The sequence below is a fragment of the Perca fluviatilis genome, chromosome 3, assembly GCF_010015445.1.
Source record: "Perca fluviatilis chromosome 3, GENO_Pfluv_1.0, whole genome shotgun sequence".
Taxonomy (NCBI): Eukaryota; Metazoa; Chordata; class Actinopteri; order Perciformes; family Percidae; genus Perca; species Perca fluviatilis.
Window position 1 is genome coordinate 31924079 of NC_053114.1, and position 7110 is coordinate 31931188.

General features: G+C 42.0%; 1 protein-coding gene across 4 annotated transcripts in view; it reads left to right on the plus strand.

The window, feature by feature from the left end:
* spata17 (spermatogenesis associated 17) overlaps nt 1-4338 on the plus strand; it is a 48175-nt gene extending 43837 nt beyond the window's left edge. For all 4 annotated transcript variants that reach the window (XM_039794229.1, XM_039794231.1, XM_039794228.1 and 1 more), the window contains exon 10: nt 4203-4338. The gene's annotated coding sequence lies outside the window, so the exon portion shown is untranslated. The remainder of the gene's footprint in view (nt 1-4202) is intronic.
* Nucleotides 4339-7110: the final 2772 nt, after the last annotated feature.

Here is a 7110-nt window from a genome sequence, read left to right on the forward strand (position 1 = left end):
TGGGCTCAGAGGCACAATGGAACATCCCACCAAAATATAATTTCAGGCAAACGCTTTGATAGATTTGTAGAAAATGGCATGTAGCTCAACTTTGTGTGTGTGTGTGTGTGTGTGTGTGTGTGTGTGTGTGTGTGTGTGTGTGTGTGTGTGTGTGTGTGTGTGTGTGTGTGTGTGTGTGTGTGTGTGTGTGTGTGTGTGTGTGTGTGTGTGTGTGTGTGCGTGCTTACATACATGCTGTATAAACATACATTTACTAATGTCTGCCCAGTAGAGTGATATTTATGTCCTGTGTGAATAATTGCAGTTATTGATTTATCCTTTGTAAAGGTAATTGAAATAATTTAAGAAAGTATTAATTTATTGTCATGCCCTGTCCTGGAGAACTGACCAGTTAGTAAGTTTTCAGATACAAAAGTACGCATGCGCACATACATACACACACAGACAAGCAAATGCATTCTGTACTAGGATTGCGTACGGTACATCAACTGTGTGTAGATGTGTGTAGATGTTAAGATCAGTCTTAAAATGCATCAAGATCTGTTTAGCGATTGTTTCCATGGTGTTGCGTTTCTCAAGCCTTGCTGCACTAATCTCATCCTGTATGTAAAATTACCAGAAATACTGTCAATATGTGTTGTTATCTTGTATTATGGCACGTGGTGCTGAAGGAACACATATTTTTCTAATATAATAAGAATGTTTTGCAGTAGTAAATCAAAATGACAACGCGACACATACACCTTGTGAAGGGTTTGGAATTTGACTACTGTAAAAACTTTATAACTGTGTGCCTGCATTTCTGCAAGTATACCTGTGTGTGTGTGTGTGTGTGTGTGTGTGTGTGTGTGTGTGTGTGTGTGTGTGTGTGTGTGTGTGTGTGTGTGTGTGTGTGTGTGTGTGTGTGTGTGTGTGTGTGTGTGTGTGTGTGTGTACTGTATGTATGTGTCCTGTCTGACAGTATGCTGTTCACTGTTGTGCTAAGCTTAAGTGGCAGTGGGGTTAGCCTCTTTCAGAAACAGCACAGCCCCAAATTGATGTGACACTTTGAACCCCCCCTTCCCCCCCTCTCTCTCCCCACCAGCCCACCACCTCCCACAAACACACACCAATCAGCCTCCAGTTAAAAGGAGGTTCCACCAGTCTTGTTTTCTTTCTGCATCCCAGCTTTCACAGCTTTAGAGTGTGGGCTAGGGTAGGTTTGGGGGGTTACAGCATGTGTGTATGTGTGTGCGTGCGAGCGTGTGCATATGTGTGTGAAGGAGCTGTCACACAGGGCTGGCATCACCATCCAGTTTGCCATCTCTTCTTCAGCTTGACAAGTCCCTGCTCCCTACCCCATGGCTAACACAAACACACACACACACACACACACACACACACACACCATCTCTCTGCTGTCTCTCTCTCTCTCACTCCTCTCTCACATACACACACACATATGTGATTACACCGATCACAAACTCACATACACTGTATAAATACATACAATTAATACATTAATAAGCACAAAAACACACACACACAAATGTATCCAGATGCACAGGCAACCACATGGTGCATATTACACAATGAATGTGTTTCACAAAACACACAGCATGCTCTAAAAACGTGACAGTATCACATCACATTACATCATTGTTACTGAAAACTGTTGAAAAGCTGAATTTAGAATTTCCTTCAAGTTTTGTGTACAAGAGTTCCTCTTTGTGTGGCATCACCGTTTGGTCGTTTGTGTGTGTAAAACATGTGTGTGAGATCTTCTCCGCAGTTGTTGGCGTCAGATTGCGGAGGGCTTCTGTTTGTTACAAGGACAGGCTTGTCCCCGCCCCCAGGCGTCTGCATTACGATGATTGTCATGGCGATGGAGTATGAGTGACAGGCGGGATCACATGTGGTAGCCGGGGAGCAGGAAGCCCGCACCGCCCCAGTCCCTGACATTAGTTTGTCCTTCATCAAAACTTTACACTCGTTTATAACTACTCACTCCCTCTGTTGCAAAACCTCTCTCATTTACTTCTTTTTTTTACCATCTGTCTCTCTCATGTACTGATCTCTCTTTCTCCCTTTTATTTATCTTTCTTCGGTTCTTTCACTCTCATTTACATTTCATTTAATACTCTTATATCTCCACTTCTCTTTCTCTCCCTGTCTCTCTCTCTTTCTCTCATTTACTTCTCAATTTCTTTCTTGCAATATTCTTTCAGTGCCAACCTTAACACATCTTTTTTTCTTCTTCTGGAAAACACTGCACATCATATGCACAATGCATTCCCCGACCACCCATGCTGGTTATTAAAGTGGGCTCAGAAACACCTATGGAACACATGTGTGCGTGCGCGCGCGCGTGTGCGTGTGTGTGCGTGCGTGCGTGTGCGTACAATGCATTTTTATCCATGTGCATTTGTCTCAGCAGTTTTTATTTGTCAAGATGTATATGTTGATGCAAACTTATGCGTGTGTGTATGTACCCAAATGCATGTTTATGAGTGTGTTTTGGTGAGAGAGCTAGAGCTTTTTGTGCATCACAGCAGAAAAGGAGGTCAGGGTTTGCATGGAGACTCAGGCATTTATCATTAGCCTGCTGCCGCTGCCGGTAATGTTTCCTGTTACAGCCGTGATTAAGAGCCCCGCTTAGTTCCAGCAGCCGGTGCAGACGCACAAACACACACTTACGTGTGTGGTATCAACTATGTCTCAGGTGCTCTGTAGTTTTACAGGAAACTGCCTCTTTTACACCCAGTTTAGTTCATGCGTTCATGTTAGTGTGTGTTTGTTGTTTGGGGGCTGAGCTGTACATGGTCTCTAACTGCGAGGAGGCTTCAGGGCCTGATGAGAAACCTGTCACAGTCACTCATGAAAAGAGCAATTCACTGCCACACACACACACACACACACACACACACACACACACACACACACACACACACACACACACACACACACACACACACACACACACACAGAGCAGGGAGGTTGCACATGGTGAGTGTATTTGTGAATCATAATGGATGGATGTGCACCTTTGTCCCCGTTTATGAAAGCCAGAAAACTCTCACGGCAGCCTTAAAGCCGAGACACACCAACCAGACGGCCGACCGTCGACAGAAAAGCCAGTCGGAATGATCAGTCGGGTCCCCGAGGTCCAAAAAACTGCCTTGGAACACACAGAGGCGACACCGACTTGAGAAACGTAATACTTCTCCATAGCAGCAGGCGGCGCTACTCTGTATTGTTGCCCAAGAAATGAAAACCGGCAGCTGATAACACGAACGAGTCACATGGGTTTGTTTTCTCCGGAAATTCAAAGCCAGACTGTCATGGCGGCTCGTTCAGAATACGATCTCATGTTGTACTAAAACAGTTCACTGAAACGTGTTTCCGAAAACATTTTAAGCGAGAAATAGGCCATGCAGTTGCTGAATCTGTCTTCATTTCAGATCGACAAAGGTCAGTTTAAAAGATTTTCGTCAGATTTTGAGAGACACTAGTCACGCTCATTCTGCTCGTCATTTCTGGGTGAGTCCCGACTGCCCTGTCTCCGATTGAACATGTCAGGTCGGCCAAAATGAACGCCGACAGCCCCTCAGACTGACGACGGCACGGAACACACCGAACAGACTCGAGTCACCGACCTCGCCAGACTGTCCAACGGCCGATTATCGGCTTGGTGTGTCTCTGGCTTTAGTGTCATTCAGCCATCTTCATTGGAAAAGGGTATTTTTGTTCAGAAGTATATAAAGAAAATCAACTTAAAACCACTTTTGCCTCTCTGCCCATAATCACATGCTCATCATAAAACACTACATATTTGCATCCTTAACAACTCTACTTCAATTTGATTTAATTTCTTCAGATTGCAGAAATTATTCAGTATGTATCCAGATACAAAGAGAGCAAGATGCACAGCCATTGAATACAGATGAATACACAGGTCATCTCCTAATTGTCTTGGGCCTTTGATTGGTTTGCAGAATTTTTTAAATGGATGAAAAATTACTTTTTTGACACCTTTGAAGTGGGTGACCACTGGTGTTTGTTTTGTTTTAACCTTCTATTAGCCTTATGTTTGCTCTATTTTAACTTGATGAAGGCAAAACAAGATTGAATGTCCTTCCTTTTCTCTATTTTTCCCATTCCCCCCCCATTTCTCTCCATCCATCCTCCTGGTGTCCTCTCTGCCTTGCCTCTCCTCCCTCCAGCCGGTCGAGACTGTTCGCCACCAACAACATCTTTGAGTGTGCTCCTCTGTACTCCAAGGCAGGCATCATTGTGTGATACACCTCCTTCTGGCCTGAGAAAACTGAGAGAAGTACAAATAAAGATTGCTTAATGTATTTATTATATTGTTTTTATTTCAGTGCCTCACATGAACATTTTCTTTCTTTGAGTCTTTAAGTTCAGCGTCACTGAATGGGAATGTGCAAAAAAAGCAGGTCTAATCTGGTGACTCATTCTAAGAGACAGCATGTATGCCTGTAGGCAGTGACAGTGCCAGCGTTCTAAACATATCGCAAACTATTTCTATCACAAATAAATTTTGTGTCAGGTGAGAAACACCCATCACTTGAATAATGTTCAATGAATGCAGAAGTTCACTTTCCTTTTTAGCAATAAAAGGCCAAAAGCAGCTTTGGTACTTACATTTGGTGATTTCACAACCATTCATTGATTGTGAACAAAATAATTCATAAACATTGTTTAATTCTACTATTTGGCCAGTCTGGATAAGGTAGTGTAGTATTTTTATAATATGATACAAGATGCCAGGTTTTGTGTCATTATAGATGTCACATGGATTTGAGATCACACCATGGCTAAAATGATGATACAAATCATACCGTTATTACTAATATATAATAATCCTGTAGGATTGGAGCAACATGCTTGATTTTAAGGATGGCTTGCTAGGGGTCATTGAGGACCAAATTGGATCTCAAAAAGGTCCAATATTTTGAACAACGGCTGATCATGTTGAGTAATTCAACATATAAAAGTGATTGAATTACACAGTTTTTGACTTTGATGTATACTTGACTTGCTTCCTGTTAACTGAACTTTAGTTCTCAGAAAATGTGAACTTAACATATCACATTTCTTGTTTTTACCGACCAACTATCCAAAACCCAAATCACAGAAAACTAAGAAAACCGTAACATATTCACATTTGATAAGTTGAAACCAGTAATTTCTTTTTTGCATGATTTGGTTAAAAACCAAAAAGAAACAATAATTAAGTAATTGTTTCAGCTCTAAAAAATACTTGAAACAATATCTTCCTCAGATGTATCAACTTCCTTTATTCTGATACCTTTTGAAATACTTTATTTAAAATTTGATTCTACATTATTTAGACCAGCACTGAACTTTGTCTTGAAGTGAAGACTTCACATGACACCTTCTCCTGCTAGGCCCTGAGGCAGGACTTCATCACATAGTTGGCTGTTTTGATGATGAAGTATAAAGTGGTTTCATTGTCTCTACTCTCCATCACTTTCTGTCTCCGTCACAGACACAGGACACAGAAGTTTTATTATTTAGTATTATTTTATTAAGCTACTCCTTAATTCTCTCAAACTTCCCCGTCTTCATTTTTTCCTTCACATTCTTTTTCTTCTTTTTTTTTTCCTTTCTGTCTGTCTTCCCTCGTCTTCTCTTCCTCTCCTCCGTGTTGCTGGCATTCCCCCGAGCCTGTGCTATAAGGCGTGGAAGAGGAGCAGAGACAGAGCATTTAGTAATGGCTTCTTAATGGGCTTGTCGACAGCCACATTAGAGCGCACAGGCAGCGGGCGAGGCCGGGCAACGATATGCCAAGCCAGATGCCATGCCAGCTGTGGAACTCCGCTCTCTCACTCACACTCTCATTTGTAATCACATTTCTCATACGGATGGACACCATGTGCGTAAAAGAGAGAAAGCAGACAGACAGACATGTCCTCTCCCAATTCCTGTCAGTATATTCTTTTCATCTGCTCTGTTCTGTTTGTTTCTATCTTGCTCTGCTGCACTGGGTTCTTCTAATTCAGTCTTAGGCTGCAACAAAACTGTTTTTAGGTTTTTTTACCAGGGTGTAGTGATATGAAAAAACATAAATAAACTGATCGATAGTCAGTGAATGCAACTGAAACAAAAATTGGAGGTCATCAACACTGTGATAACTTTGTACTCACCACTTGTTGAGATCTAAACAACGGCCATAATGCTAAAAAAGAAGTACAACGGAGCAAGAAACACAGGCAGTCAGAGGATCATACAGGTTTTAAACAAACCCATGGGCAGTTAGAGCCACAGTAGTTCAGGCACGGAAGAAAGGTTACAGTTACACGTTGCATTCACAATAGGCGGTCCATTCAAACATTTAGCGCTCATTCAGTCAGCATACAACGCTGAGCTACATCCTCGCTGCTATATCTTTGCTGCTACACCGCTGCCTGCTTTCAGAAATGTAACTTCTTCCACCTCCCCAGTCTCCTCCTGCATGAGCATTTAGTTGTATGTGAATTTTGAATGTTTTACCCATGTTCATGTTCATTAAATGTTGTGTATCACAGGCTCTGTCAGTGCTCTGCTCAAGCCTGCTCAGATCTGTTCCAAAGAATCCCAAGGGAATTAAGGTAATGAAAAAAACAAGAAAGGAAAAATAATGATGAGCAGGAAAAGGGAGGAAACATAAATCAAAAGGAAGAGTATAAGATACAAGTTTAGCAACTGAGTATGTAAGAGAACGCTGCAGGAAGGAGAGAATGAATAGTTTGATAAAGTGAGGGGAAAAGGATGTCAGAGATAGGGTGGAGTGATTAAATGAATAGATGGATGATCAAATCAATTGATGAATGTTAATGTGCGACAGTGTAACCGGGGACTGGAATGTCATTGTCAAAGGTCTTATAGGTCTCCAGTAGGGGGAGCCATGTGTCAGTGACTCCAGTCTGTGTCAAAGACCTTCATCAGTACCATTTTGTGTGTGTGTGTGTGTGTGTGTGTGTGTGTGTGTGTGTGTGTGTGTGTGTGTGTGTGTGAGTGTGTGCTGCCAAAGATTGAATAGTCAGAAGGTTGTTCTTTGTTTCCTCATCTGATCTGATCTTGTTGCTATCAAACCACATTTTCCTG